Source organism: Lissotriton vulgaris, chromosome 6 (assembly GCF_964263255.1).
Source record: "Lissotriton vulgaris chromosome 6, aLisVul1.2, whole genome shotgun sequence".
NCBI lineage: Eukaryota > Metazoa > Chordata > Amphibia > Caudata > Salamandridae > Lissotriton > Lissotriton vulgaris.
The window spans coordinates 222,231,784-222,258,894 of record NC_141694.1 but is presented as its reverse complement, the minus strand read 5'-3'; the positions used below and the strand labels follow the sequence as shown (position 1 = coordinate 222,258,894).

Below are 27,111 nucleotides of genomic sequence, written 5' to 3'. Positions count from 1 at the left end.
TTCTTCCTGAATGGGCCAATACAATGTAACTTTGTTATACAAGCTAGCAGAAAGAAAGACTGAGTTTTGTTGTTTAGGGATGCCACTAAAATACTGTTTCTTCTTCCTTTTGCTTTTTTAAGTTGTGTGGTCTTTCGTCTAAAGATGCAGGGTTAAGAAGCATGTTTTGGGTCTTGTTTAATTATTTTATAAATTGTAGAGATTCAGGAAATATCAAACTCATATTTGATATTTTGGCTGCATTTGATTCTTTTACTGATAGGTAAGGGGCTATGAATGCTATTTTATCCATGTGGCAACCGTTTATATAATTTTTGTAGAGTGATGATGCCAAAGGCAAGCAATTGGAGGATCTTTGGTCTCATATTGATAGTGATGTGAAAACAAGTACACTCTACTGCATTCTTAGATTTTTATAGGAAAACATAACTGCTGTAGTGGCCATAATAAAAAACTAAAGTCTGAAAACACCCTTGTCTACTAAGTGTTCAGCATAATTGGTGTAGATGTGCAACATCTCCTTGAGAGGAGGCTGGGCGACACCTTTAGTGACTTTAGCACTGCAACATGTTCCATGTTAGAGTGATTGCCACTTGGTAACAAAGCAATGTTGAGGAGCAATTCAGGAACATTTATTTTACAATGTATGAGAAATGGCTTGCAATGATGCACAGAAATGTCCCTTTACCACCAATGGCATTTGAAGTCAATTAAACCTCAATGTGGTACTCTGTACAAGTTCTAGATCCCTTCCATAAAGGTGCATTTCCTCCGTAGTTTCAAAAGTGCTGCTTCATTTTTGACTGCTTCAATAACTGAGGTCATAAGCGCCCAGCAAAACTCAATTGTTGCAGAACCTGCCCTGTGAATCGTAATATTCAAGTGCACCAGTATTGGCATGGAAAGCTATGTCAGTGGACAGAGTTAACAAATTGTGTACTGGCTGTTTTGGCGTTGCCCGTCTCAAGTGCCAATGTTGAGAGGGCCTTTTCACAGAAGTTTACATGGGAAGGAAAGAGCGAGCACACATGACCAAAGACTCACTGAAGAAGTATTGTATGGTGTACTACAATAGGTTTAATTTGCAAAAATCTATTTGGACCTCATATACACTATATGTACACTCTCTATAAACCATGTGCTATCAGTGCAGAAAGCAAGCAATAATAAAAGCAAAACGTTCCATATACACTGGAAAAACACTGTTTCTGTTGTTCTTAATGGCGCGAAAATGTGTAACCACTGTTTTTTTAAGGTATTGAAATCACTTGAAAACACTGAAAAAACCCCACCAGAATTTACCAAAAATAGAAACTGAAAACAGGAAAGCCTAAGCATACAGCATGGAGCAAATGGTCAGCCTACTCAGCCACTGGTGACCTGAACTTTAAGGGACTGCATTTTGTCCTTCCACAAGAAGCACATCCACATACAAGGCAGTTCCCATCAGTGACAGTGTTTTTGTTTTGCTTTGACGACTTTAGTGTTGCCATTGTGTTTAAAGCCTGGGGTGAAATCAGGACCTTTCTGCAAGTGAGCACAGGCCACATTCCACATTTTGTCAGTTGCTGTCTCCTGCCAATGCCGGTGTAAATTTCTTTTGCAGTATCCTTTGTTTATCTAACTGGCTTTTCACAGCATAACAGATTTCCTCCATTTGACACTGTTCACTACTAATGTATTCTCTTATTACTATGCATGCAGTGCACAAACAGAAAACTTCAATTTTATATACGTGAATTCATAATGGAACAATGCTTCAGAACAGGGAGGCGCTAGGGGGCGCACAGCGGAATGGCTGGTTAGCATTGCAGCTCCGCCGGACAGCCGTTAACAAAAAGGGTTTACACCAACCAAATGCCCTCTAAATGACCATCGGAAAATAGCAAATCGAATGGGAAGGTAACGCGGTTTCAACGCAACGCTTTTCCACTATCAGGATTGCCGATTTCACGAGACTGCAGCGAAATGCTTCTACCGGAGCCATCAAGCACTTAAGATGGCGGCGCCCTAACGGACACATTCTGGATCGCGGAACAGACGGTGGGTGCGCTGCCATGATCATTATGTGCTGACCCGCTCGCCCCGCGCCTAAGGCGGAGATACCGGCACCACTTCACTCCTCAATACAGAGTTCTAACGAAAGACAGAGCATAACGATGTGCCTAGAACAACCCCGGTATGTTAACGCAAAATGGCGGGGCCTTTTTATCGGAACTGGAAAAACTGCCAATAAACACCGCCGTTAGCTCCAAGATCGGACTGTAGTGAGTGAAACACCATTGGTCACTTGGAATCTGTTTTTTTGTTTTGACTGCTGTACAATTCAATATTTGCAAACCCCTGAATGTTCATGTGCACTGTATGCAAACTGACATTAATTATTATGCACAAGGACATACTGACTCCTGACATGTATTTGTCCTGCTACTTAAAATTATGAGTGGAGAAATAGCTAATGTTTTATAGACTTTTTAATACACTCAAATACACAGTAGTGTTTCGATTACGCAAAAATTGTATTTACAAGCCATACAAAATAGTTTTGTAGCAGCACATCTAAAGAGTGATACTGTCAGCGAAGGTGTGACAGTTATAAATACATTTTCAACATTAACCATGCATTACTGTTTTTAAAGAAATTAAATATTCAGTTATTTCTTTTCAGAAACCATTTTGTGTAAAAATGTGTTTTTCAGTCATGTAGAATTGCTGGGATCAGTGAGAGCAGGAATGGCACAAGAGGGAACCAATATAGGTCAACTCACTGGAGTCATCAGTAGGTGAGGTAACCTGGCTGATGTCACATATTAGGGCCAGAAATTTGGACAGGGCATTCCGTAGTTGGTCACATGCTCCGGTACTGCTGGTAGAAGTACAAAGAAAACAACAGTTCTCTACCATTGTAGTGCAAGTGTAGCGGGGGCGCCAGAAAAAGGCAGGAGATGTGTCTTGGTTGGGGTGGGTTTTAATTTGGCAAACAAATGGTCTGTACACGTTTTTCTCGTTGTGGTTGGTCTTCTTGGTGAATGGCTGCGCCCAGCCCGATTCCCCCTCTCGCTTCCGGTATCTCGTCGCAGTCTGCCGGGACTCCTCCGGTGGTCCGACGTGTCAGGATCCGTTGTGGCGAGGAACAGCCTCAGCGAGTGCAGGGAAAAAGGACTAATAGGTGCGTATCAGTCGTTTTGTCAGAATAGACAGGTGATAGGGGAAAAGGAGTGAGGATGCACCAGTGCAGCGTTGTCAAAACCCCCGGCCGAGTGAATAAGCGGGGGGGTGTTCTAGTGCAGGAAGGGAACCAATGGGGAAATTCGGGAAAGAAAAGGAAACACCAGGTCAGGTCACGGACCCTCCCTTGCTCCCTACCCAGCTCGCTAACCGCCCCCGTACCTTGGTGAGCCACACACCTCCTGGCGTGCGGCTGGACGACTCGTAGTGGCCTCCTGGCTCCCGCGCCGCCTACGGGTCCTCTCTCTCTCCTTCCTCATCCTGGGCGATGGTAAACGGGACGTCTCCTCTTCTCCTTCTCTCGTGGATTCTCCTCTCGACTTCGCAAACACCTCCTCGCTCCTACTGCCTCCTCCTCCGGTGAACAAGCACACCTGGTCCTTGTCAGTGCCGGCATTTGATGCTGTTCCTGGCTCCGCCCACGTATCCCCCCACGCCTCAGGATCAGCCCAGTTAAAGGGGCCAGCTTCCTCGTCCTCCTCCTGCTGATCCACTGGACTCGAGCCAGACCAGTCGTTCCTCGGAAAAGAGAAGAGGGGTGGGTTTTGAGGTAAATCCCCTGAAGGGGGTACGGGTTCCTGAGCCAGCAGGGGTAGCGGACCGTCCCTGCTACACACCTGCCCCCCTGGACACTTCCGTTCGGGGAGTGGATGACGGGACAGATAATCAGCCCCAGTGTTCTCCAAGCCCTTCCGATGGTGGACGGGGAAAGTGTAGGGCTGCAAAGTCAACAACCACCTCATGACCCTTGCGTTGTTAGACTTGGACCGGGCCATCCATAGCAGAGGGGCATGGTCGGTGTAAAGGGCAAACGGGCAACCCTCAAGATAATAGGCCAATTTCTCCACCGCCCACTTTATAGCCAGACACTCCTTCTCTATCGTAGGGTACTTGAGTTCTCTAGGGAATAACTTACGGCTAATGTACAATATGGGGTGATCGTGCCCATCCTCCGAGACAACACCGCCCCAATCCCATAATCAGAGGCGTCTGTGTGCAGGGAAAAGGGACGGGAGAAATCAGGGGAGGACAAAACAGGAGTGGACGTAATCATACGTTTCAATGTGTGGAAAGCGTCTTGCATTTCTCTGGTAGGGGTGGTCAAAACCGATGCTTTCACCTGCTGCTTCAAGGTGTCTGTGAGGGGGAGGGGGGCGGGGGAGGGGCGCTAGCTGGGCAAACTGGGGATAAACCTGCGGTAGTATCTGATTAGCCACAAAAAAACCCTCATCTCACGTTTGTTGCTGGGTAAGGGGGTGTCTGCTATAGCCCTGACCTTTTCTATCTGGGGTTCGATAAGCCTGTGGCCTAGTACATACCCCAGATATTTGACCTTCTGAAAGGCCAGTCGGGACTTCTTCGCGTTGACCTTCAGGCTGGCTCTTTCCAGTGCGAGGAATACCTGGTGCAGGTGGTTCATGTGAGTGTTCCAATCTGGGCTGAAGATTACAATATCATCTAGATACGCCGAAGTGTACTCGTTCATGTCTTGCAGCACCGTATTCATCAATCTCTGAAAGGTGGCCGGGGTCCCGTGGAGGCCGAAGGGGAGGACTGTAAACTCGAAGTGCCCATCAGCCGAGGAAAAGGCGTTTTTTTCCGGTCCTCCTCTCGAAGGGGCACCTGCCAATAGCCCTTGGTCAGGTCTAGGGTGGATATATACTTTGCCTCTCTCAGTTTCTCAATAAGTTAGTCAATCCTTGGTATGGGATAAGCGTCAAATGTGGATATTTCGTTTAATGCTCTAAAATCCATACAAAACCTCCTGGACCCATCAGGTTTGGGTATCATGACGATAGGGCTGGACCAATTACTTCGGGACAGACGGATCACCCCCAACTTCAGCATGTCCAGCACCTCCTTTCGGATGTCCTGTCTCCGGGATTCGGGGATACAATAGGGCCGTATTTTGATGATCTTCCCAGGGGATGTTTCTATATGATGTTCCGCCAGGGTGGTTTTTCCAGGTTGGTCAGAAAACAGGGGTGCATGTTTCTGTAGGGTCTTTTGTAGGTCGTTGGTCTCCTCTTTTCCCAGGTCTTCATTGATTACTAGCTGCTGGACCGTGGACAGCGGGTTTGCTCCAGGGAGCTCTGATGCCAAGTGTACTCCTTGCAGAGGGGCCCGAGCCATTTCTTCAGCAGGTTTATATGGTAGACCTGTGTCTTTCTGGGGCTCAACTGCAGTTTGTAGCTGGTGTTTCCAACCGTAGCTATGACCTGGTATGGGCCCATCCATTCTGCCTTGAACTTCTGCATGGAGGAGGGGAGTAATACCAGAGTCCAATTGTTTATGTTTAATCGTCTCCACTTCTTGCCCTTGTCATATACGGCCTTCTGTCGGGCCTGGCACTTCTCCAGATTCGTGTAGGCAATGTCTCTTGACTTTCCAATCTTTGCCTTCAAGCTTTGCACATACTCGAGGGTTCTCATTGTTTCGTCCGGAATCTCCTGTTCCCATGCTTCCCGGGTCATCTCCAGTAACGATCGTGGCTGTCTGCCATAAAGCAGCTCAAAGGAAGAAAATCCGAGACTACTTTGGGTTTGGCCCCGGATTACGTATAATGCCAACGGTAGTAACTGGTCCCACTCTGAGCCGCTTACTTCCAACATCTTCCTTAGTGTGGCTTTCAGGGTTCTGTTGTAACGTTCCACCAGTCCGTCGGTTTGAGGGTGGTACACTGACGTTCTTATTTGTTGGATGTTCAGGTTCTGGCACACTTCCTTCATCAAACGGGAGACGAAAGGGGTCCCTTGATCCGTCAGGATCTCTTTGGGAAACCCCACACGTGAGAATAACTCCAACATTTTATCTGCGACCTGTTTCTATGAGGTGGTAGTCAGGGGGAAGGCCTCAGGGAATCTATTCGCGTAGTCGACTATGACTAGTACATGTTGATATCCTTTACGTGTCTTCGGCAATGGTCCGATGAGATCCATCCCCACTCTCTCGAAGGGGGTCCTATTATGGGTAGTGATTGCAAAGGAACAGCCTGAGGTTTGGTCATTTTTTTCTTCTAACATATATCGCATTCTTGGCAATAGGTCATCGTGTCTTTGTAGATCCCGGGCCAATAGAAATGACGAAGTAAGGTCTGTGTGGTCTTCTCCGCACCGGTGTGGCCAGCTACCAGGTGGGCGTGGGAAAAGAAGAGTACTTGTTCCCGAAAAGGCATCGGTACTAAGAGTTGTTCGGGATCATTAATTTGTCCTTGTCTGTACAACAACTTGTTTTTAATATAGAACCGGGGGTACTTAACGGGGTCCTGGTCCTGATCCCTATGGGCACTCTCCCAAGCATTAAACAACGTGGGGTCGTTTATCTGGGCAAAGCGAAAGCTGCGATCCAGTATCCAGGGCTCTGGGGAAACCAAGGCTGGTATGGGGTTTCTCTGGGGATCTGGTCGTTCAGGGGACCCCTGGGGCTGGCCCTCTATACTCTTGTGGAAGATATGCAAAAAGGAGGGGTTGTCAGTCCCTATTATCAGGTCTTCTGGGAGAGAGGAGAGCACCCCAACCTTGACTGTCTGAGGCTTACCTTGGCGGGGTATTATGGGACCATTTGCTAACGGGTACTCTTTAACGTCCCCATGTACACACCTTAAACTGACCCTTTCCTGGGGGAGGTATTGGGCCCGGTCGACGTGTTGGGACTGAATCACCGATTGCCTGCACCCTGAGTCTAGCAATGACTGTATGGGGGTCCCGTTAACCCTTACACTTACTCTGAATGTGTTCCCCAACACGGCTGAGTAGAGGACCGCCTTTGGGAGGTATCCACCTCCATAGGTTCTTCAGGGGTCTTCCGGCGAGGGCACAGCCTAGCAATATACTCCCAGTTGCCACATTCAAAACACTGGGGGCCGCTTGAGGTGGGTGGGTCAGGTCTCCAGGGACGTTCAGGTCTCCAGGGAGGTTCGATGATACGGGAGGGGGTCTTTTCTCCATCCTCTGGTTCTGACGGGGTTTTTTTCGAGTTCCCATGTGGGGGCCTTGGGCTGGGCCCTCGAGAATGTGGCAGCCATTTCTATTGCTTGTCCAATAGTCAAATTATGATGCTGGCAAAGCCATCATTGGGTGGCATAGGGCAAAGCCTCAAGGTATTGTTCGAGATATATGCGATCCATAATCTCTTCCTTAGTGCTCACACTGGGGGTGAGCCACTTGTCTGCAGCCATCTTTAACCGGACAAATAACGTTTTAGGACTCTCCCCGGGAGCCCCTTTTTCCTTCCTGAAATGAAGTCGGTAGGCCTCGGCGTCTAGGCCCAAATGGTCTAGGATTATACGCTTGACCTCGACATAGGGGGTGTCTCCTGTGGGGTTGGCCACTTGATAGGCTGCTTGGTCCTCCCCAACAAACAGGGGGGCCAGAAAAAAAGGCCATTTAGCTGTGGGCCATCCACATGCCCAGGCGGCCCTCTCAAAGTTTAGCATGAAGGAATCTGGATCCTCGCCCGGCTGGTATTTCTGGAGAGAGACCCCTGCTGTTCCATGCGGGAGTCCCCGTTCTTCGCCGCTTCCTCTGGTTGCTGCGTCGGGCCAACTCCTGGGGGCGGGGTCCACAGCGCGGGAGTTCATAGCTTCCTTCATTATTTCCCGATCAGCCTGCGCAGACTGTATCTGTTGTTCCGTCACCCACTCCAGGCGTTCCTGCCCCTTAATCAGCTGGTTTACGATCTCCTCCATCTTTAAGCAGACGTAGATTTGCCTGCATTCTCCACCACTGTAGCGGGGGCGGCAGAAAAAGGCAGGAGATGTGTCTTGGTTGGGGTGGGTTTTAATTTGGCACACAAATAGTCTGTACACGTTTTTCTCGTTGTGGTTGGTTTTCTTGGTGAACGGCTGTGCCCAGCCAGATTCCCCCTCTCGCTTCCGGTATCTCGTCACAGTCTGCCGGGACTCTTCCGGTGGTCCGACGTGTCAGGCTCCGTTGTGGCAAGGAACAGCCTCAGCGACTGCAGGGAAAAAGGACAAATAGGTGCGTATCAGTCGTTTTGTCAGAATAGACAGGTGATGGGGGAAAAGGTGTGAGGATGCACCAGTGCACCAGTGCAGCGTTGTCAAAACCCCCGGCCGAGTGAACAAGGGGGGGGGGTTCTAGTGCAGGAAGGGAACCAACAGGGAAATGCAGGAAATAAAAGGAAACACCAGGTCAGGTCGCGGACCCTTCCTTGCTCCCTACCCAGCCCGCTAACCGCCCCCGTACCTTGGTGAGCCACACACCTTCTGTCGTGAAGCTGGGCGACTCGTAGTGGCCTCCTGGCTCCCGCGCCGCCAACGGGTCCTCTCTCTCCTTCCTCGTCCCGAGCAATGGTAAACGGGACGTCTCCTCTTCTCCTTCTCTCGTGGATTCGCCTCTCGACTTCGCAAACACCTCCTCGCTCCTACCGCCTCCTCCTCCTCCGGTGAACAAGCACACCTGGTCCTCGTCAGTGCAGGCCTTTGACGCTGTTCCTGGCTCCGCCCACGTATCTGCCCACGCCTCAGGATCAGCCCAGTTAAAGGGGCCAGCTTTCTCGTCCTCCTACTGATGATCCACTGGACTCGAGCCAGACCAGTTGTTCCTCTGAAAAGAGAAGAGGGGTGGGTTTTGAGGCAAATCCCCTGAAGGGGGTACGGGTTCCTGAGCCAGCAGGGGTAGCAGACCGTCCCTGCTACAGCAAGCCAATAAGGTTTCCTAGGATTTAGTAACCACCAGAACTCTAGCAAGAAATAAAGAGTCGGTGAATTTCTTGACAACGTACCCATTAAATGCATCTTTACAAGATACCTTAAAAACAGTGTAAATGTTGAGAAAAAACACAAGGCTAATGTGACCAGATTTTAGGACACAGTTGTTGAAGAAATACCTCCGAAAGATTCTGTCCATGCTCTGAAGAGTAGCATCTCGACTACACACATTAAATTCACAAGTTTTGGACTAATAAGCAAGACAGGACAATTGGTATTTTCCCATCTGCTTCAGTATCCATGATAAATCTGGTGACACTATATAAGGAGGGATTCCTTAAGGGAATTGAACAATTGTTGTTTTCTCTCAGTATAGAAGCACATGCTGGTGTTTCTACGCTTCTGTCATTACACTGTCTAGAGTTCCTTTGCTGTTCTATGCAAGAGCTACAGTATGTTTAGGCTTCCAAAGCAAAAGTTCCTTAATCTTGCTCTTAGGTGCCGAAGAGATTTTACATCATGCTGCAGGATTCCAATTTGCACCATTTCAGAATGGTCACCTTTATTAAAGATGTACTCTTTGCATGAATTCAGCTTATCATTTTTTCTCCAGCAGATGGATAGTTTGAATTTAATCAAATCCTGCAGTCCTTATTGTCATAGGGATTATTTTTACCATAACCAATGAGGCACATGCTCCGTGTTAATTTGGAATAAATCACTGTTGGACTATAAGTAGTGTATGGTGCCAATTTAGAGATACCTCTAGGCCTTGATAAAGCTTCTAATGCAGTTGGCAGCAGTTTCCAATAATACAGAGATATAGGGCCTGATTTAGATATTGTCTGGACTACCATTGTTTCGCCGCTGTGGTGGTTTCAAGTACTATGGCAAGCTGACGGCAGTCCGCCAACCGTATTTAGATCTGGCATCAATAGACTGGATCCCACAGGGCAGAAGTCTTTACAGCTGGCTAACAATACTCTGTCGCTGAGCCGATTCAGATGTTTCCATTGTGCCTATGGTGTCCTGGTGGCGGAGTCCTGACATAGTGAGGCCGTGGTGGTGTGGAAACTGGTAAGTACTACTTATCATTATCTCAATACACATATATGTTGTGAATCTGTCAATATGTATATGTAGGTAATGTACAATGCCATTTATGTGACCTATAGCATTGCACACCAACAACATACACACACTATTTTATGTACACCCACAGTCATCACAAGTACAACACCCACAACCACCACCCACAAATATATTTTGTGTGTCAATGCAGGTGTACATTTTACCACGGTATGTCGTAAGATGAACACTTATGCATGACACATAAAAAAATTGCATGTAAGAGAAATGTAAAAATACAAGAGGCGAAAGCAAATGTTAAGACATGATTGATAGTGAGACATGTGACACAGAAGCCTACCTACGATTCTGGCTACAATGGGGTTGCTGAGAGTTGTGGTCAAGTAGCACCAGCCAATTGCTCATTTTCGCTTGGCGGCGTGCAATGGTTATTTATTTAAATGTGCTCGTTAATGGTTAAGCGCTCCTGTGCTTTGAGGCTTTCGGGCGTGTGTCACGCGTTTGTTTTATTTTAACTTTTGTGCTTTGGGCTTTGTTTGGTGGGCGCTCCGGCGCTTGAGGGCAACAATCGCTCGTTGAGCGGGAGCAGGACAGTCGCGCTGTGCGCTTGAGGGGGCAGTTCGCTTTCTGTTGCCTTGCGGTCCACGCATGCGCAAACTCACGTATCAGTTCTTTCATTATCGATCGTGTTTTCGCGCCTCGCAGGCTGCTTTTGCCTCAACCCTCAGTCCTTTGGAACGCCAGACGGTACGCAAAAGCGTATTAGGGCCCAGCCTTAGGGGAAATAGGGGTGGCTCCCTCCACAATTATGATTATTAGCACTGAGGCAGATTAATAAGCTGTTTAAAGTGTGTAGTTGAGCTACTGCCGGTCAGTGTCACCCCGGGGGTGTTCCCCCCCTGAACTTTCCTCCACCCTCCTAGATTACACAGATGGCGTACTACGCCGAGGAGGCAGACCAGTGGGCAGAGTATGCGGATGATGTGGAGTATGATGAGGTGCCCTACGAGCACCAACCGAAGGAACAATTGGTGGAAGCCCTCGATTCCCACATCCAGGGTTTAGTGAATAAAGCACTAATTACTGCCTTAAAACCGTTTACGCAACCCCTACAAAACCATGGTAAAATAATAATAATAAAACCATTTCTAAAGCGCCTGGTTACACTCAGCACAGTGTGTCCCAACGCTATGATTGCGGTCAACCCCCTAAGTAGCTGTTAACACTAGGCCAAGAGACATGGCAAATTCTAGCTGAAGATTAAGTATGTGGAAAAAGGTAGGTTTTAAGTTTAAGGCAAAATCTTACTTCTGTTGGTTCAATATGGAGTTCAATGGGAAGCTCATTCCAGTATTTACCCGCTAAGTACCTGAATGAGCTGCCTCCCATTCTAGCCTTTCGGATGCGAGGTACCATGAACAGCATAGTTCCCAGTGATCTCAGATTGCGTCTGGGACAATGAATGGTTAGAAGCTTTTGTAAATACGCTGGGCCTTTCCCTTGGGCAATGCGATGCACAACACTTTGAACCTAATGCGTTCCTTAATGGAGAGCTAGTGAAGTGTTGACAGGGCCTGTTTTCCTGATGCTCTACGAGGCAGGTTCAGCACCAGGCGTGCAGCAGCATTTTGAACATGCTGCAGCTGATGAAGCCCTTTCTTACTTAAGCCTATGAGCAGGGAATTGCCATAGTCAAGATGGGGCGTGACTAAAGCATGAATTAGAGTTTTCCTGGCACTAATAGGCAAAAGATCTAACACTGTGCGTAGTGTTTTAAGGATACCATAGCATCTTCCTATCACTTTACCAACATGTTGTTTAAAGGATAGACTAGAGTCCAATAGGACACCTAAGTTCTTCACAGTCTCCGAAGGAGAAGGTGTCGGTCCTAGTTCAGACAGCCACCACGCAATCGACCAAATGGATGGAGTTTTTCCGATTATCAACATCTCAGTCTTTTCACCATTTAGACACAGACAGTTCTCATTCATCCAGCTTGCTACTGCCGTGAGGCAGGTCGAAAAATTAATTGCAGCTTCATTCTGTCCCTGGGTAAGTGTAATCATGAATTGAGTATCATCGGCATATGTGACGATGTCTACTCTAAATGATTCCACAATATGAGCAAGGGGTTCCATATAAAGATTAAATAATGTCGGGCTCAGGTTTGAGCCCTGTGGGACCCCATGCCTCAACCCCCGGGGGGGGAGGATTTGAAAGGGGGACAGTGCACTTGAAAACTTCTATTCTCGGGAAAAGATCTTATCCATTCGAGGGCCGATCCTAACCTTCCACTCCCATTTCTGAGAGGCGAGACAGCAGCAAGGTGTGCGATACGGTGTCAAATGCCGCACTTAGATCTAATAGTACCAATGCTGCGGTCTGCCTCTCATCCACTTTCTGTCTCAAAAGTTCCGTGGAGAAAACGACAGCTGATTCAGTGGAATGACTAGCTCTAAACCCAGACTGAGTGGGGTGTAAGAGGTGCCCCTCTTCAAGATATTCCATAAGCTGTGCATTAACTATTTTCTCCACCACGTTCATACAAAATGGGAGAAGAGAGATGGGACGCAGGTTCTGTAATTGTGAGATGTGCAAATTGGACTTTTTCTCCAGAGGAATTACCTGAGCCCTTTTCCATACATCTAGCACATGGCACTCCCGAAAATATAGGGTTGACATGTGACTGATGTGATCTATTATGTCCTCAAGGACACCCTTAAAACAGTTGGGTGGAGTTGCATCACTAGGGGACTCTGACTGAATACTGTTAGCTATGCTCAACATAGCCTGCCTATCCGGTACTTTAAAACACTTCAGATGAGAGTTAATGGCCAGGCTCTTACCCTTTTCGGCATGGTTTTGCAACACATCCGTCCCATCCATGAAGGAGGTGTAGATGTTTTCCACTTTGTCAACAAAATGGTCCGCTATTGACTCACACAGTTCATTAGAGCAGATGTCTTGCGCCATTAATCTTGTGGGGACAGCAAGTTCTTTATATATGGCAAATAGTTCTTTAGTTGGATTGTCGGCCATTTCTATTCTTTCTTTAAGGAATGCTCCCTTTGCCGCTCTAACTAGTTTGTGATATTTTTTCAATTTAATCTTATAGTGCAGTTTACACTCTTAGTTGTAATTTTTTCGCCAGTTGCGTTCTAAAATTTTACATTTAGCTTTATTCTCCATAATCTCTTTGCTAAACCACGAGGCCGTTTTAGTCCTCTTAACCAGGGGCTTATTTGTCCAGGGCGCCACTGTATCTAAAGCAATTATGTACATAGGTAACAATCCCCCCCCTTTTTTTTCTCAAGTTGGAGTATTCCAGGGGCTCCTTAGACACCAGATAAACAGTATTCCATACTGATAAGCTCCCATCTGCAAGCAACAGGCTAAAATCTATATGTTGAATTAATCTCAAATGCAAAAGAGACAGAAATGTATGTTTTATGTAACAGTACAGAGAAATCCAACAAAAATGATCAAATTGAACATGATAACTTTGCACACAATACCGTATAAGTTTGTGGATATGACAGCACCTAGCCAATTGCAGGCTTACTGATCACTTAGGGACTTGCGTAAATAGTAAAAGATGAATTTAGAATTTTTTCAAGATATACAACAGAATGAAGTAAAATGTCAGACATGATTATGAAAATATAATTGTAAAGAAGAAAGATGCTAAAGTATCATTTTTCTCATCATTTTAGCCACGGGCATGACATTAAAGATCAAAGCAGAATTCCTGACGAAGGCGACCGCCGAAACGCGTAGAAGGAATTAACTCTGCGTTTATATGAAATTTCAAACAGGAATGATGTTTTTTATATAATTCGGATTTTATGTGAAACTACTTCAATGTTTTTGTATATGTAAATGTCTTTTTGTAAACAAAATAACTAAAAGAGATAAAAAAGATAAAATAAGGAGATAGAAAAAGAGATACGTAAATAGAAAAGAATATCAAAGATTCGTAAAAAATAAATAACATCAAATAAGACCTTTTTGGGTGGAAAATGAATCATTACTTTCATGTCTAATATACTCAGAAGCAATTAGTACACAGAACCCGGTGTGTTCTAGTCTTTTCAAAAAACGCCACTGTATCTAAGGCATTCGACATCCATTCTTCATACCCTTACCACGCCTCCTACAAGGTGTCACTCCGAGTGGGCGGCTTGTTCAACAGGGTAAGCCTATATGCTTCCTGACTGAATTTTTTCCAATCCCTTCGCTTTTGTGACATAGGCTTTTCTCCCTCTAATTTCCGAAGGCTCCCTTCCACCTCAAATCGAATCAGATGATGATCCGACCAGGGGATTCTAATCGGGGAGGCGACCTTTGTTCCTTCCCAGTTTGCAAAAATAGGATCAAGGAGATGACCCAGTTGATGTGTGGGTGCAAGTGACTGCAATTTCAGCATCAGGAATTTCCGTGTTTCCACAACTGCCTGTGCCTCCCTAAAATCAGCATCCTCAAAGTGAAGATTTAAGTCCCCCAAGATGAGGAGCTTCTTGTAGCGGAGTGCCGGCTGTGTGGCCAGTTCTGCCAAGTTGTCACAGAACTGCGCAGTTCCGCCCAGGGGGGCGATAGATCAGAAAGCCATTAATAATATTTACAGGGGAAATATTTAACGTGAAAAATCCTGCCTCACTATTCAACAATTTGACTTGATCTAGAGTGCATATCAGCTCACTTTTATGAATCAGCGCCAATCCTCATCCTCTCTGGCGCCCCCTGTCAACTCTAAGTAGACAGTATCCTGAAGGAATAGCCTCAAGGATTTCTGGCGATGACTTTCCGTCCAGCCATGTTTCTGTTAAAAAGAGTACATCAATCTTGTGGTCCATTAAAAGCTCGTGGATTTCTAGCTTGTGTTTCTTCATGGAGCGGCAATTAAGCAGCATCATCCTAGCTTTATCTACCTCCTGTTCCATGCCTATTAAGGTCCGGGAGTCGAAGGTACAATCCACACAGCATAAAGGTAGTGTATCCGCCTGCAGATTATGCCAACATCTCCCTTTAATCTTTTGGCAAAGGAAGAGTAGTTGTTCTCTAGTGTATTGAAATTTAAATCTACCCACCCCACCGTTCTCGCACTGAACAGGGGTTCTGGCCCCACGCCCCGTCCGGCCACGGACGGGCGCAGACGGGCTTGCCTTTGGCGCGCCTTTGTCGCGCCACCGGCGCGCCCGCTGCGCAGTCGGGAGGGTGCTTCACTCATATGCAGGTTGGGGGTGGGAGTGGCCGAACGGCTGGAGCGGCGATCCCGGGCTACCCCTAAGATGGCGACCAAAGCTAGCTCTACCCAACACAGCACCTAACTCGGCTGTAGGGAGAGTGAGCAAGATGAGGGGGGGAGCGCGGTAACAAGAGCGTCCTTCACCCAGGAAGATACCAAATTACACGTCCTTGGCAACAAGTGAGTTAAAAAAAAAAAACAGTAAAAACAATTTTAAAATGCAAGTCTCCCGGCTTTTTGCCTCAGGAGGTATTACGCGCAACAAGCATAAATTTAAGTCTTACCATGGCGGACCATTACATCATCAATCCTCTGAAGTGCTCGCCAGGATGGCGGCGTCTGTACTTAATGACCATGGGGGCTATGGGAGCTCTCATCCATCGTCTATTGCATCCTTGTAGTATCAAGGGAACGACGATGACCCTTCCTCCTCGCTCCCAGACACTTCCGACTCCGACCAGTCGGAGGCACCGAGAAAGGCACCGAAGAAGAAGCACAAGTCGCAACCCGAAACTTCCCTTCCTCCCAGCAAGAACTTACTCTTCAATCCCAATAACATTGTTCATCCTAGATCCACCGAGTGGGTGCCATGTGTAGAGGCGGCACACTATGTCCAGGGTAATATAAGGCAAGGCTTTGAGTGAGAGGTGCACTCAGTGCTGAGATCTGAATGCCCCAGGTCGGCCCTACTGGGCAAGGTGACAGAAACCCCGGAGTTGGACCCTAATATGGCCACGTTTCTCAAACAAATTCTCTATAGACCCAAAGAAAGGATTGGACAGGGCATGGAGGGGCTGTCAGGATAAACTCCTCGACGTGTGTGGGCCCCTCACGAAAATATTGGACACGGGGGTGCAGGCCAAAGAGTCCAACACACCACTGGATACGACAGATCTTGGAATGGGCGCAGAGGGTTCTCTGTTTTCTAGGTAACACCAACTGTGCCGTGTCTACGGAACGGAGGTGTTCGTTTCTTATGCGTATCGACCCTCAACTGGCAGACATGGCCTCTACAGAGGCGGGCATCATGGCGAATGGCTTGCTCGTCGGAGATAAGTTTGTGAAGGATTTTGTGAAGTACGTCTCCACCTTCTCAGCTCTTGACAAGGTACAGAGTAACATTAAGAAAGTCTTCAATGCTGGCCTTTTTACCAGGGTCGTCGCTCTAGGGGTCGGGCGCCCGGCCGTGATTTACTCAGACCTCAAGAGGCTCGGAGCAACGCGGACGTGGGGGCTCCCACCGCTCCAACATTTACCCCACCAGGAATCGTGGGAGTAGAGGCCAGAAAGGAGGTTACAGATGTCACAACAATGACAGAGACGCCTCTTATTCAGGTAAATTTACTTCAAGGGGATGGTAAAAGTGGGGGGTCGGATTACTGGGTTTCTCCACAGGTGGAGATCCCCGACAACCGACCCTTGGATATTACAGACGGTTCAAGGTTTTCAGATAGATTTTTACAACACTCCCAGACAGTCTCACATGCCACACCCACTTCATTTTACCCATGTAGAGAGGTCTTTCATAGACGACGAAGTCGCATCTCTGATGCAGAAAGGGGCTATCGTGCAAACTACACCGCATGCCCACGGCTTCACCAGCACTGTGTTTCTTGTGCCCAAGAAAGATCAGGGTTATCGTCTGGTGTTGAATCTAAAAGAGTTCAATTCTTGGGTAGTGTATCGCCACTTCAAGTTGGAGGGAATACACTTACTCTGAGATCTGCTCCTAGAGGGGGATTGGATGGTGCATCTCGATCTAAAAGACACATACTTGGCAGTTCCTATTTTTCCACCCCACAGGCGGTTTCTGCAATTTCAGTGGGGAGGAGTTTGGTACGAATACGCCGCTCTGCCATTCGGACTTTCGTCCGACCCTTGGTGTTTCACCAAACCCAGGGTTTTCCATCAGCTCAATGCCAAGTGGGGCCCTTGTACAGTGGATCTTTTTGCCTCCAGGCTCAATGCACAACTGCCCTAGTTTTACAGTTGGCGGCCGGACCCTTTAGCGGACAACTCCGACGCCTTTCTTCAATCATGGACGACTTGTATGCTTTATGCGTTTCCCCCGTTTGCCATGATTCAGAGAACCCTGACGCAGTTCCACAGACCGAGTGCGGAGGTGATTCTGGTGTCCCCCTTCTCGAGAGCAAAGGCGTGGTTCCCAGCGGCGCTGGCCCTGTCATGTGCCTTCCCAGTGCGACTACAGTAGTTTCCCGAGATTCTAACCGACCCGGTGGGTCAACCTCATCCACTGGTCCTTCAGGGTCTGCTGTCCCTCATGGCGTGGAAACTTTCTGGAGACGCTGGCAAATGCTGGGAGTTTCGGAGAACCCTTTGTTCTTTTTGTCCCAGTCCTGGGCGCTTTCTAAACATAAGCGATATGAGTCTGCTTGGCGCAAATGGGTTGGTTGGTGTACTGCATGGCAAGGGGATCCCTTGGGATCCGGTATCCATATGATTGCTAATTTCTTATCAGAGATGGCAAGTACAGGTTTAGCGTATAGCACGATCAACAATTTCAGATCAGCAATTTCAGCGGGTCATCCTCATGTAGACGGCAAACCAGTGGGAGAGCATCCACTGGTCTGTAAAGTGGTGCGTGGAATCAGATTGGTCAATCCCCGTACTCTTTTGTTATGTTTAATTTCATGTAGACGGGTCTCTGATGTTCGTGCTCTGGACTTAGCAGGTAGAGTTTTCACTCCTTCAGGGGTGTTGTTTACTATTGCCAAACGTACTAAGACTAATTCTAAATGTATTTCCTACCCTGCTTTTCCACATCACAGTAAACTATGTGTTGTTCAATGTCTGAAGTGTTATGAAGATTGCACTCGAGAGTTTAGGACGGATGTAGCAGGACAGTTGTTGATTTCTTTACAGAAACCTTTCCGCCCAGTCTCTGCCGCGACTCTGGCCAGGTGGGTCTCCTGGTTGTTGCAGCTGGCAGGTATTGATACTTCGGCCTTTGGCGCTCATTCAGTGAGGGGGCAATGACCTCTAAGGCTCTGGCTACAGGATCCCGCTTACAGGATATTATGACTGCGGCGGATTGGTCTTCTGATTATACATTCAAAAAGTTTTATCACAAACAGATTGTAGATGTTGCTACTAATGTGGTGGTCAACTTTAAACTAGCATAATCTGAGCCTCCGTGGACGGCCATAGAATAAAAAACATTCTAGCTATCGCAACAAAGAATTTTGAATTCTATTAAGGACACGGAGGCGGTTATCCCACCCATGAAACTGTGTTTTGCACTGTGTTGTTGACTTTGATCATTTTGTGAATAATGAGGTTGACTTTATGTTTTTTTACAGGGTTTCATCCCGCCCTTTGTGTTGTTTACATACCTCTGCCGAATGGTATATTACGACATCTATTCTCGTTTCAGAACAACAGAACAAGCCGGCATAAGGCGAAGGTGACATCAGCTCGGCTTCGGAGGAGGAAATGTCGTGTTCAAGTTTGGACTCTCGTCGATAAAGGAATCGGAGGTACCATGTTCGGCAGTCAAGTTGTGGACTGTGTTACAAGTTTGTTGCAAAGAAAGAGGAAGTGATAAGCTCTTTACAGACTAATATACAGTATTAGACTGATGGCGGTTGGTGCATACCATGGAGGGGGTTGTACTTCCGGGGGTATGCTATGTTTAAAGTTTGTTTATTGGCTGCTGTGTTTTTGCAGTAAAGCAAAGAGAAGCATAATCCTCGCCTCCGTGTCCTTAATAGAATTTTAAATTCTTTGTCGCGATAGCTAGAAATGTTTTTATTAATCTCTACCTCTGGTTTTTACATGGGGCCGCATCCCGGTCCTTTGCTATTTTGCACACCATCCCAACTCAATTTGGATCAAGCTATGTGGAAATCAGTCTTGACTCTGCTCCAACAATAACAGTCACGCCAGCCCATATCCTCCCTGAATAAGAACACAAGCAAACTCAGACCAGTTTTGCCTTCATTGGGGCTCATCAGTGGCGTGCAACTTGGTTCTAGTGGCACACTGAGCACAGGACCCATGTCTAGGCATACCCATCACACTTAGGGCATCCCACTGAAGTATACAGAAAGGTTATGGATAGAATGCTTGCATTAATCGCAGTCACTAGAAATTACTTGCTCTGCATCCCAAGCCATTGTTATTTTGCACACCAGGACACCTCAGTTTGGACCAAGCGCCAATAGGAACAGTCCAGCCTGAACTATCAGGCCATGTCCACCCTGAACCTAACCCCCAAAGCATATGGAAGATGTACCCTTAAGCATACAATATACGCCCTAGCTGTGAGGAAGATAATGAAGAAGTTTTTCCATGGTCTGGAACTGTCCAATGATAGAGGTATATTAAGTAACTGTTACCCATAACACTACTGAACTAAAAGAGAAGGCAAATTTACTACGGACAGGTGTTTCACTGTCAGGTCTACTGATCTTATCTGTAACAAAGAGGTTCCGAGGCAACTTTTTAGATCTTAGAATGATTTTATGAGTGTTGATTTGTTATATAAGGCATACAATTTTAATTGTTCATTTCATTTCACAGTTATGCATGTTCGTATAACAATCCTTTCCCTACATCTGTAGCATGCAAAAGATGTAAAGCCAAATATTGCAACACGCTTCTGTTCTAGAGAGAGAGGATGCAAGAAACGCACGGATGATAAAAGATAACAGAGGTGTCAATGAAGAGACTGGAAAACCTGCCACGACATGAAGTCGTCAAACGATTGCATGGACAGGGCGTCAGAGGCTAAACGGTTGTCATGTAGATGGGGACCATATGGTATACTGGGGAGGCAAAGTTGAAAATAAGAAAGAGGCTATTAAGACTGGCAGTAGATTTGGGATACAACAAATATTGAGAAATAACAATAGAGAAACTACAGCCTAAAAAGTAATAAAAAAGGTTAAAGAAATGACTCAATAGAAAATAAAGCATGGTGGCAGAAGGAAACAAGTGTATAGAATTTGAAAAAAAAAGAATTTAATTTATTGAGTAAAGAGGAGATTGAGTGCACAGAAGGAAACTACACTGAATTGGTGTAGGAAGAAAGTAGCAGAAAGAAGGGGGCTAAGGAAGCAGCTGAAAATGCAATTAATTTATAACATAAGTGGAACAACACATAAGATGCCTGTGACATGGTTTTTCTGTTCCTGTGCAAGGATTGTGTTGCAGACATGTATAGTAAATGTTGGTGTGGTCAGCCTTCTGCAGAGTTTTACAGGGTATGTAGCTGGATCAGATCTACTTCCCTCATCCATCCTGCCTCATTTTAATACTATGATCTCCTAAACAACCCTTCTAAAATCTTATCTCACCTATCCCTTCTTTGACTCATCCAAAATCTAATTTTACTACTATGATCTCCCTAATCCATTACTAGATGTGCGTCCCTCCTCCATCGCTCCTTATACTCAAGACCAAACCTCATCTTACTAATATGCGCTCCCAATAAGCACTTTCTAGACTCGTCCCTCTTCCATCCTCCCATTTTCGTTTTCAATCTAACAGACTCATGTCCACCGCTCAAATAACTCAAACTTCACTATACTAATCCACCACTAAGACTCGTTGGGTAGCAAGCGATATAACAGTACCATTACAATACAATAGAACGAATAGGAGAAAGCAAGGGTATGAGAAGAAACAAACATTTAACACAGAGCACCAGTTCGTATCCAAATCAGAATTAGAAAGAGCAGACTGCTGTACAATCCTAAAAAAAGAGGAGATAGTTCCCGAACTTGAGACTTACCTCTAACGGTGGATACCTCAACCTCCGCCTCGGTTTCAACCCCAAAACGAAATTTTTAAAATTGAAGGCTCTGACAACCAATGGAAAAGCTACATTCTACTGAGTGACAGCCTATGGGCACCAGTATCGCGGTCTAAAATGTAGGCAATTGGTTAGAAAAGTGGCCTGCCCACACGGGCCAGCCGCCCCGGAAAATAACACCTTCTCACCCGGAAATGACCGCCCCATCCTAAATTAGGACGGTCGAATCATCCGAACACCGCTGTCACAGCGTTGCAAGAAACTGCGCCCGTGCTTGGGACACTTGAGTCTGCCGCTGCGCCGGGAATTGACTTTCTAATTTGATTGAAGAAAGCAATCCGCAAACGACAAAGATCGATATCGGCCTATGAGCTACAACAAACCAGCACAGACACATTGGTGGCCCCATTTTATTGGGGGATGGGGTGTTGCAGGTCCATATAGTGCTAAATCGGTCCAGGTTATTGGAGCGCTAATTAAATTACACTAGGTCAAATTATTTTTTTAAACATCGGCGGTTTGTGATTTGTTCAGAATCAGAGGGTCATGTTTCTCCAGTTCCAAAGTCTATAGCTATGGTCGTAAACAACATCCTCTCCACCTGCTATGATAGATGTGTTTATTGTGGTTATTGGACTTAAATAGGTTCTCTTTTCCGTTGGTATAAATAATATCTGAATGGAAAGTGCTATTGAGCTTAAGGCTGGAATGGAGATTGTACGTAGTGTATTGTAATTAAGGCTCCGTGTTTTCCGTTTTCACAGATAAATACAGACAGAAAACATTGTGGTTTTTGTCTGCATTTATTTTTAAAAGTGGATAAATACAGAAAATTGTGATTCTTTTAAGTGACTCACTGTGCAGTCTCATGAATTGTAGCCCAATTGCTAAGCAGATGGACAGCATGGACAATTAAAAAACAGGATAAAATTTCTATAAATAATGCAATATGTCAACATACATTTGTGGTATAATGTTAATAATTAGTGAATGTATTGTTACGTAATATTTAGCAGCTTAAATAGCAAAATCACGACAGGCATCAAAGTTTGAGTGTGTGTCTATCAGTTAAATAAATATGGAAATTACAGTTTTACAACTTCATTTATACACCAAACACAAAATAAATATGGATAGATACAGATAAAAGGTCCCAAAAATAAATATGGATAAATACAGACGGAAATGTTAAAAAAATAAATACCATAAAACCGGAAGCCCTAATTGTAATTGTGTTCATATAATGGTTCATCATACCCAGGCCCAGACAAGGCGTTGAAGAAAATTAGCAGACAGGTAGCATGGTACAGCGTGGGAAGACTGTTATGTTGAAAGAAACTTGAATTGCAGCCTGGCTTGACTGGAAAGTATTTTGTTATATGTAAGTCACCAGAAAGGTGCTTTTATCTTTTTTTGTCTCTGCTCCTAGTCATGTGATAGTAGGCAGACATTTGTGAGAAAAAATGTGTTTTTCATGAAATCATTATGCATGATTAAGTGGGTATCTATAGAATCCACCCAGGAGTGACACAGAAGCAGCCTACACCATGCGCAGGCTGTAGGCAGGGCCACTGAAATTATGTGACTGTGGGGCCACATCGATTTTCGCATAGTTATAAATTTGCCACAATCCATCATCTGCAGATATGAACAAAACATTTTTTGTTTCTAGCTCAAACAGTTCAAAAGTTACTAAAAACATGTGTTGCAGCGCAGTGGAAGTCCCTTTGCAAATTTGGACCGGTCACCTTTTTGTTGCTCACTACTATATTTGGGTGTTAAACTGGCACTAAAAAGGTGCAACTAATACCAAACAGTGTTAACAAGTTTAACATTCACAAAATAATTAAGTCATATTGTAAAAACATATACCTCATAATTTGGCTTTTCTTGCCACATAATATACTCAACAATGCCACATATTTTAGCCCTCCACTGCAGCATAATTCCAGTGGCCCTAGATATATTGATTATTTGGGTTTGGTGACTACCCACCTAGAGGAATAATCATATACCTTACCAGGGTGAACACTGAAAGTGACTACATTAGCATGAGCTCAAGCCTCTGGTGTTGTAACAAACCTGTACTCCAAAATTTAGAAACCCCAAGATTTGCCTCACTCAGTTTTCCCTCAAGTTACCAGATTGGTGACAGTGTTAAACTTCGCTTTCATGAGGCAGTGTGTCCCTGTGTTAAGGTACCGCCTTGAAGAACCGGATTAACCCACTTATTGGGTCTCTGCGGCGGGGGTACCGCCCAAGCCTTCCATACCCTTCATACCTAGTAAAAGGAGACACAGGAGCCTTCGTCTGCAGGAGGAACCCAGATTTATTCAAATATCCCGGGCTATGGAACAGAGTCCCAAGCTCGTCCAAAACAAGACAGAGGAGTCTGCTGCTTTACTCAGCAGCTTACACGCCTTTTATACTTTTTCATCTCAGTCTTTTGGCTGTTAGTTCATTGTTCAATCAGGGCAGTGTTTGTAGTTGATCACCAGATCCAGATGATGTTTGTAGATGGTGACCTGGTCAAGGCTTGGTACACAAATCATTGTTCACTCGGCTTGATCAAGGCTCAGTCTTTCTGGTCATTGTTTAATCACCTTCATCAAAGCCCGGTCTTTCAGGTCATTGTTTAATCACCCTGATCAAGGCCCAGCAGTCAGACCATTGTCCAGATAACCTGATCACGGTGTCAAGGATGTTTACCAGGCTGGGAACAGGAGATGGAAAACAAATCATTTACGCAGGGTGTGAGTGTCTCGTGGCTTTCTGTTGAACTGCAAGAACAGGGGGGGGTTGGATGTGCGACAGTTCCTGGGCAGAAATGCAGGCTGCAAGATGGCTGTTGTTGTGTTAGTGCGAGCACTGTTGAGCAACTGACGGTCATGGGCCAACATGTACCCAGAACATGATCTCTTGGTAACCTCTTTGCTAACTAGGGTTTTAGGACCGTGGTCTCGTGAGCAGTACTTTGCCACCCTACGTAGGTTCCACTTTTCACCATTCTCTAACACAACATAGAATGGGTGTGCTTCCTTTACCACGAAGGGTCCTCGAAATTTGCATAAGCCTCTTACCCAACGTCCGGAACGGACTTTGACCCAGTCACCCGCCATTATGCTTGACACATTCTTTTCTTTGTCATGCATTCTACAGGAAGCATGCTCATATCACATCCATCCTTTTTCTTTCCTTTAACCAATTCTCTGATCCACGGAGGCACCAGTTTGGAAGCTGGTTTCCTACCTCGCATGGCGACAAAGGGAATAACTCCAGTGGTTGCATTTTCTGTCGGTCGATAGGCCCATACTAACTCATTAAGGGTCTCTTCAATGTCAAGATTGTTGGTTATTGCCAAACTTATCGCGCCCTTGATCATGCGATTGGCTCTCTCGACAATCCCATTGGATTGTGGGTTGTATAAAGTTGTGAATGTATGTTTGATACCACACTCACTCAGAAATTCTTTCATCTCACCTGAAGACAGCTGAGTCCCGTTGTCCATATTAAGGACAGTGGGATGACCCTCCTCTTTGAAAATCATGCGCAAAACCTTAATGGTAGCTCGAGTGGTTATTTCAGGGAGTAGATAGACAATGAGCCACCGGGTATGAACATCCATTACCACAAGCCCAAATCTTTTGCTGGGGTGGACACCCGGCATAGGTCCAATAAAACCGAGGCATATGCTCTGCCACACTACGCCCGGGTCATGGATGGAAATAGGGATGGATTGGGGTCCCACCTTGAGTCGCTTCTCACTTTCGCAGCACTCACTGCACCTCTCCACCCAATTGACTACCTCACCATCCATACCAGGCCACCAAAATTCGTTTCTCAATGTTTCCTAGTAATGGTTTGACCCAGATGCCCTTCGTGCGCCAAGTCAAAGAGTCTTTTGCGAATGTCAAATGGGGGAATTATTTTGTCTCCACGCATGATAACCTGATCAGTAACGGTAGACAATTCGTCGATGATTGCATTAAAAGGTCTGATGCTGATGGGCAAGGTGCTTTTCCCTACGTCTACCCTTGGAGATGAGATTCATAACATTCATAAGAACTACATCCTTGGACATAGCTTCCGCCCACTCCTTTCTACTCACTGCACCACTACTCCACTGGATTACGTCCTCAACACTAGAGATGGCGAAAAAAAGAGCAATTTGGAGGAACATGGCGGCTGCAGGCTAGCGGTCGCGATACCCTGCTCTAGCTCACACGGGCGTTCTTAACCGGGATCTCTCGGATGAGGGCTAAACTAAGGAGGCTCTTGTTTTTTATTTCTTTTTGAGCGTATATCACCGCTGCGCTGTCTTTGCATGTAAAAGACATTTATTTTCAGCTTTTGCACTTTTTCACGAGTTGCAGTAATTTACTGAAAACCCTCTATGTTTGGGCTCGCTGGGGGTGTGTCATGTTTGAGACCCTACTCGGCGGTAACTTACGTGTTGTCGACCCAGTCAACCTCCCACACTCTAATTGCTTCTGCTTCTGCTTCTGCGTCGGCTCCCTGGAGGTGGAACCGAGCCGCCCTGGAGTGCAGACGAGAAAGGCGGGCTCGTTCTCTCCGAAGGGACACTGTAGTGGCAGCTGCAGGACCGGGGGGAGATAACCTGCAAACAGAGGCGGCGAACCGAGGCAGAGACAAGGACAACTCCGCGCAGGATTTTCCACAGCGCAAGGAGGCGAAAGGCTGTGGGAGAGACATTCTTCTAACGAACAAGGTGAAGGGGTTACAGAGAGCAGGGGAGGGGGAGGAGGAGGTGGTTGCTAAACAGTTGGAGGCTGGGATTTTGTTACACCCTAGCTTGGAACCTGAGAGTGAAATAAATGCAACGAGTACAGAGCAAGCTATAACCCCCGCAAATAATTTGTACTCTCTCAGGAGCAGAGCTATTACTCACTGTAAACAAGTAACAAATCTGACACCTACAATACCCAGAAAAGGCCATAGGGGTAAAACATCAGCTAAAGTACGGAGCACAGTAAACAAACAAGGGAGGTTAATTCCAGAAAAACCTAACTTTATCCCAGTACTGGAGACTTCCCAGGCATCCGAGCAGGAGTTTCAAGACACTAATGCTGAGATATCGACCTGGACTAGCGGTGCTTTAAAACCCACGCTTCCCAAGCCCTCTTCATACCTCTCAGCAGAAGCCAAGCCCAAACGTTCTAAGAGGTCTAATAAAAAAAAATCAGTGTTAGACCCGGGCACAAAGATAACACCTTCTTTGCGCTCTTACTTTAAAGTGGTTCCCCAGGTCTTGAGCCTTGCACATTCTGACCATTCCTCCAGTGGGGCCTCTCCTGGGGCAGTCTTAAGCTTAGCATTAACCAGCAATATGACTACAGACCCTGTTTCTGATTCTCCTTCTATGGATGGCATACAGTTAGCTCCTGAGCTAGAAAATCTTTCAGTCTCTAAAGGCGATAATGAGACTCTTAAAGCCCTTAAAACCAACACGAGCGACACTAGACAGGTAGATCCTGATAGTTGCAACACCGCGGAAATAAGTAAGAGTCGAGTATTAGAACCAGATAATCCGCCTCAAGGGACTGAAGTGCCTCCAGTCTTGGACCAGAACGCTCTCAGTATTCAGGGCACTGTACAGCAACTAAGTCAGTTTTCCCAATCTCTCAGTTCCGATGAGCATTCACTATCAGAAGTCGCTGTTTCTACTCCTCCTTCAGACCTCTCTACAATATTATCTATGATTACTAACTTGACAGTTGACATCAAACGTGGATTTGAGGAGTCATCTAAAATTCAAAGAGAGATAAGGTCCTACTGTGAATCACTAGATAGTAAGATTGATGGGTTATATTCTAGGACGGGAGTCTTAGAAGAGACAACAGCGGTAATGTCCATAGAACTCGACAACGCCAAAGAGGAGATACGGAAGCTTAAAAGAGAAGACACGGCACTGGCGGAAAGAATAGAACACTTGGAAAATAATTCGAGGCGCTGTAATATCCGCATTTTGAATGTACCAGAAGCAAATGAAGGTACTAATATCAAAGCATACACTATCCAACTCCTAATTAAAACCCTAAATTTGAAACACACGGAGGAGGAGCTTAATCAGGATATTCAGCG

General features: G+C 46.0%; 1 protein-coding gene across 2 annotated transcripts in view; it reads right to left on the bottom strand.

The window, feature by feature from the left end:
* UBXN2A (UBX domain protein 2A) overlaps positions 1-21,054 on the bottom strand; it is a 215,705-nt gene extending 194,651 nt beyond the window's left edge. For both annotated transcript variants that reach the window (XM_086926263.1, XM_086926262.1), the window contains exon 1: positions 20,989-21,054. The gene's annotated coding sequence lies outside the window, so the exon portion shown is untranslated. The remainder of the gene's footprint in view (positions 1-20,988) is intronic.
* Between the last annotated feature and the right edge of the window lie 6,057 nt (positions 21,055-27,111).